The following is a 6136-nucleotide window of genomic DNA, read 5'->3' on the forward strand; positions in this document are numbered from 1 at the left end:
GTTATTGTAATTATAAAGAATGTTCACATGCAGTTTGAACCTAGGTTTATTTTCTATAATACAGTCAGCCAGCATGATTAAAGATAGAAATGTAGCTGTGTTAGTCTGGTGTAGCTGAAACAAAATACAGGACTATGTAGCACTTTAAAGACTAAACCATCTTGTTAGTCTTTAAAGTGCTACATAGTCCTGTATTTTGTTTCAGCATGATTAAAGTAACTTAAAAGCACAGGTCCAACCATTAAAGCATATGCAGTAATATCTCAGAGTTATGGACACTCAGGTATGGAGCCTGTTTGCAACTCTGAAATGTTTATAATGCTGAACAAAGCATGGTTGTACAACTGAACATTGACTTCCTACATTTCAAAATTTTACTATCCAGAAGAAAAATGCTTTTTTCATAGCTTTTAACACTGTACCATATTTTTTAAAAAAATTATCTCTGCTGCTACCTGATTGCATATTTCCAGTTCCAAATTATGTGTGTGGTTAACTGGTCATTTTATAACTCTGTTTTTTGTAACACTGTGGTTCTACTGTATACAATTATTTGGGACACATGGATATAAAATGTGGCACAATTGCTAATAGATTTATAAGATTTGCAGAGCTTATTCAAGAAAAACACTCAAATAATATTTTCCAACTTTAAGTGAAATTTAGTTAGTTGGGATGGATGCTAAAAGTACAGTATGTTCTGTTGCTCCACAAAGAAGCCATAATTAAAACCCACACTGATATCAGAATCTTGACAATACAACCCACAATGCTAAATTCCTGTTCTTGTTACTTTTCCATTATCTGTAAAACTAAATAAGCGATATAAGAAAAAAATCCTAAAAGTAGTAGCTTTGGTTGATGCAAGACTTGTTTCTTTAAAATGCATTTTAAGTTTTCTTTCTTCCTGCTGGATTCCTATAAGATGTCCCTGTTATGAAAGCCATGAGCACAGCTGTGGCTAACCAGCCTCCTTGCTAATCAGCTCAACAGCCATGATGAGTGGACCCTAGAGCCAGAATTACTTCCTTCATTCAACATTTAATAGTGATTGTTCTTGGTACAGTGTAAGGCTGCCTGTTTGGTACCTGTTCTTTGGATAAATCTGCTTTAGTCTCCAAAGCTGTCACACTTTGCATCAGTTCTCTTTCTCACATACACACACGCATATAAAAAGTTACTAGCTTTTGTTAAGAGAGTATTCATTTTGACATACATAATTTATTACAACGGTGGACAAGCATGCTGCACTACAGTTTGAGTGGATCATACCAATCAAATAACCAGTCTTTGTCCCAAGACCATTCAGTCTAAAGCAGTGCTTCTTAAAATTTTTAAGACTGAGGAACACCAAACAATAATTTTTTTGAACACCAAGGCTTTTTGTTGAGCCAAAAAAAAAAAAAAAAGATTTGGAGGAAAGTTATAAGTTATTGAGGGGAAAAAAGGGTCAGGAGTAGTTAGGAAAGTTATTGTGAAAAAAAATTTCACCTGCCCCTTTAAGGGTGACACCGGTGTGCCACAGAACACAGTTTAAGAAACACTAGTCTAAAGTCACAAGTGGGTGAAATACAGTAATATAGAACAAACACAGATATTAAAAGATCACCCTTGCTCACCAGAATTGTGTCTTTGAGCATCTGCCGGTCTCTTTCACACTGCTGGCCATTTTGTTAAAGAAAGATTCCATCACTGGTCATCTCCATCTCCCTGAGTTTCATTCATTCATTCATTCTGCAGGCCAGCATGAAAACCCCCAGAAGACCATGTATTGAGAACTGCTACTACACATGGAAGCTTCAGAGAACAGGTTTGTTTCCTTTTTTAAAGGGGATTCCTGAACTAAGGAAAGGAGAACTGCTTTGTGAAAATTAATGGGAAGTGTCTCCAAGGATTCCATGAAAAAACACAGAAGTGGGCATCATAGACAAAGGGAGGGCAAATGGTGAAAATGAATGCAGCTGGAAAGAGATACACCTCTGCAGATCCATGTAAGAAAAAACATGCTCATGTAAGTAGGAAAGGAGGATCCTGATGGCTGCATTGTGTATGGCCTGTTGGTGGGATAACACTGCGGTGATCTGTAATGTGGTAATGTCAAGAGCCCTACCTCTCACTATTGTACGTGCCACAGTGTGTGTGTGTGAAGAGATCCACACTCCTTTGGGATCCTGCAGAGAAATCAAAGTCTCATTTTTTCCTCTTTTGAAAGCCATCAAAAATGGCATCACTGCTGCCTTTATAATCTACAATTGGCCTTATTCCCACAGCTGCTAAGCCTCTATCAGAACATTGGCATGTTCCAGCCTTGGTAGCTAACTGGATGCTTAGGAGGCATGATTTATTTGTGGGCCTTACCTTAGGGAGAATAGTTAAGGTTACTACTAATCAAACAAAAACACAGCTAGTTGTTGGGCTGGTAATGCATGGGGTGTGGGCTCTGGTAAATTCTGGTGAACTGAACTGCATTTGAGTTTACTGATGGTTTGAAATTTGCTTCTGAGCACATGCAGCCCAGCAACTGCCATTAAGTTTCTTTCTCTTTGTTTAAGCATCATATAGCCAGAGCCATCCCGACCATAGGATGTTTGGGGTGGCTGCCCCAGATCTCTTGCTTTTGGAGGCCCCAAGGTGGCTGCCTCAATCATCATATGGATAGGAGGAACTGGGGGATTGTCTGGGGCCTAGTACAGCCACAGCAGAAGTCACCCCACTCCCGCACTCACCACCAGTGTGAGATGGAGTGGCCTTGACAGCCTGCTCCCTGATCCTGCCACCCGGCTCATTACATGCAGTTCCTCAGGGATAACGGGAAACCGAGCACACTGACCCCATGGCGCTCCACTTCCCACCACCGGGGCAAAGAGGGGCACAGCTGGCTGGGAGAGCGGCAAGGTGCAGCTGTGGTGAGTGCAGGGGGGCCCCCTACCCCCCGTAGTACTCTGGGCCACATTGCTCAGAGGTGGGGGCAGGGATGGAGTGGGTCCTGCGGCAAGGATGGGGGGGATTGACCCAAGGCCCACCCCCCTCTTGGGATGGCCCTGCATACACCATGTGGCAAGAGCAGCGTGAAGTGGCTACGTAGCAACGGGACTGTTCTAAATAGCGTCCATCTGAATGGCGTGTGGGAGAAGGGGTTTGTAAGCGTCTAACAAACAAGAACAGAATCTTTCCACCACAAAGCAAGACTGTAACCCAGGGGTCCCCGAATTACGGCCCATTGGCCACATCTGGCCGGACACATTTTGACTGATGGGCTGAGTCCAGTGGCATTACAATTACAATTTGTTTACAGTGAGTGGCCATGGTTTGCCACTCCAAGCCAATGGGTGCTGTGGGAAGTGGCATGGGCTGCAGGGACATTCCTGCTGCTGCTTCCAGCAGCTCCCATTGGCCGAGACCTCTGGAATATGCAAGTAGCTGTGGACACAGTTCTGGTGACCAGAGGTAATGGAGTAGTTCAGACTTGGTGTGCTCCAGAGAGACTCAGAAATGGAGTTTGTGCAAGCCATGTTTGCTTTATGGCTACTAAATCTAACTCCTCCAATTTTCAAACACATGGGCATATTTAATACAACCCTGGCCTGTGCGAGATAGGGAGGAGTGCTGGCCAGCACTCAGGCTTTGTCTACACTGCAGGGTTTTTGCACAAGGAACCTTTTGCAAAAGAGATCTTCCACAAAAACTTCTTGTGCAAAAGCACGTCCAGACCTCAAAGCGCATCGCAAAAGCGATGTGTTTTTGTGCAAAATGCATCCACACTGCATGGACGCTCTTGCACAAGAAAGCTCTGATTGCCTTTCACAGAATGACCATCAGCATACCTGTGCTTCTTCCAATAGGGGTTTCTTGCGCAAAGCCCCCTGCGGAGCATCCACACCTGCCTTTTTGCGCAAGAGCTGTAGCGTAAAAAGGAGTTATTCCTTGTGGGGAGAGGAATAACTCTACCCCCAAAGCCCTCTGTTCTGTTGATTTTCTTGAGCAAAAACGTGCTTGAGATGTGGACACTCAGCCGGTTTTATAGCCTCAGTGACTAAAGGGTTAAACTCAGGTAGCTAAGGGTGTTGTTGGCAGGGAGCCAGGACCACCAATGGGATATAAAGCTGAAATTTCAATTGTAAATATATATCTGCTGCCATTTTTCTGTTTGTGAGTTTTAAGCGAGAAGTTGGGAGAAAGAATCATTTAAACCCTGGCAGAACTACCACGCCTCTAAGGAATTCAGGGCTTGGAAGTAGACTGCACCATGAAGGGATCATGAGTAAACAAGAGAAAAATGTATATTTAATCACTATCAGGGTCTTTTTCTTTGTTTGGGTTGTTTGGTTAAACTGTGGTGTGTGAATCCATGCATTCCCTCCCCCACTCATCATATTTAAGCTACAGCCCAGATACACCATTTTTCACTGTTTTCATCTGTTCTTTTCTCAGTTGCTCTAACACCTAGCAACCAACTGTGCTTTATCAAACATATCTTTTTTGCTGTTAATAAAAATCACCTTTTTAAGGCGATGGTTTTGATTCTTGTGTCCTGGAAGATAACGGAAGGTCTGTGTGTGCTGAGAAGTGTAGTGATCAGGGACAGTTTGTTTCTTTTTCAAGCTCTCTTGTGGCAAAAGAGCTTGGGGTACCCTTTGGGAAAAATTTCAAGTGTTTCTTCCTGGTTTTTTGGGGGTGTATGTGAGTGTTAAAGCATTTGAGGGTGGCAGGTACCCTACAAAGTTTTTTGTAAGCAGAGCCCATAAAGGCAAGGTATTTTTAAGGTCTCTTGCGGGCCCCGACCTTCTGCACTCGGAATGCCAGAGTGGAGAACGGCCCTGACAAGGCCACCTGCCTTTCAGGATATATGGCTCCTGGTACAAAACTGGTTTTCACTGTCCTGCGGTGGTAGAACATGATGCTCCTTTGAGGAACTTACTCAAAACAAGCATGTACTCCTGTCTACAGGAAAGCACACTCCAGGACTTATGCAGCAACGACAGAACTAAACTTGTCAGGAGGACACTTCTCCATCCTCTGTTCTCTGATCCTATGCTACTCCCCAACTCTTCTTCACCCTGTAGTCCACCTTCCCCTACTTCACCACCACCTCTTCCTCTCCTCTTGCTTTTCCCTGAGCTCATGCACTCAAGATAAAATGACTACCCCCACTTACCAACTCTCTCTCACCCTCTACTACCCTATTAACTGTAAGCTCTTCAGAGTCAGAATAGTCCCTTACAGCTGTAGAGTTATGTATAAAAATGTGTCTTTTCTAGAAGATTTATCTAGCGTTGTTCGGGTCCTTAACTCAATTTTTCTTCATTTAAATCATTGCTTTGGGGTAGGGCAACAGTCTTTTTTCTGTATGGTTTTATGAGAAGCAATCCTGTTCCAGGTGCATCCCATTTTCCTGGCACAAACCCTTGCCTTAGTTGAAGTTAGGATAAGAGAAAGCTACATCCCAGCTGTGGTGGTCCTAGCTCTTACCGTTTAGGTCGGAGAATTGCTTGAAGAGACAAAGTGTCTCAAATAGGCAGTAGATCACTGACCTGCTCCAACCCACCAAAAGAGCAAGACTAAGTGATGTGGGGGAAACTGAAAGTTTGGGCACCCCTGCTGTAACTACTGCAGTCATCTTTCAAGTGCAGAATCTCCACCCCCACGTTTGAATGGTGTCCGACCTCTCATCCTTAATCATGTCACAGGGAGAGCCTAGGTCCCATCCACTCCCACCTGATAAGCTGAAGGTGGCACTGCAAAACAGCAAGCGAAGCCTCTCTCATACACAGCAGCCCCAACATGGGCATACCAAAGAGGAAAGCAGCCCACTGACGTCAGTTAGCCATGATGCTCATGGGGTACTGAGTGGCAGGGTAAAAATCCAAGGCCAGGACTTTAGCCACTATTTTAAATTTTTTTTTTCAAGATACCAGCACTCAAGTCAAACGTGTTCAAAAAGACGACAACAGAAGCAAGACTGGATCCCTTAAGTCAAAGAAAAACCTTACCTATTAATACCTATTAATGCCTTTAATACATTAGTTAGTATGTGGCAAAGCCATTTCCATCTCTACTGTAGTCAAAACCCAAGATTCATTCTTATTTAAAACTTTCTGAAATCAGACTTTGGTTGAGAGTTTTTTGTGCATATCTA

Source organism: Pelodiscus sinensis, chromosome 21 (assembly GCF_049634645.1).
Source record: "Pelodiscus sinensis isolate JC-2024 chromosome 21, ASM4963464v1, whole genome shotgun sequence".
Classification (NCBI taxonomy): Eukaryota; Metazoa; Chordata; order Testudines; family Trionychidae; genus Pelodiscus; species Pelodiscus sinensis.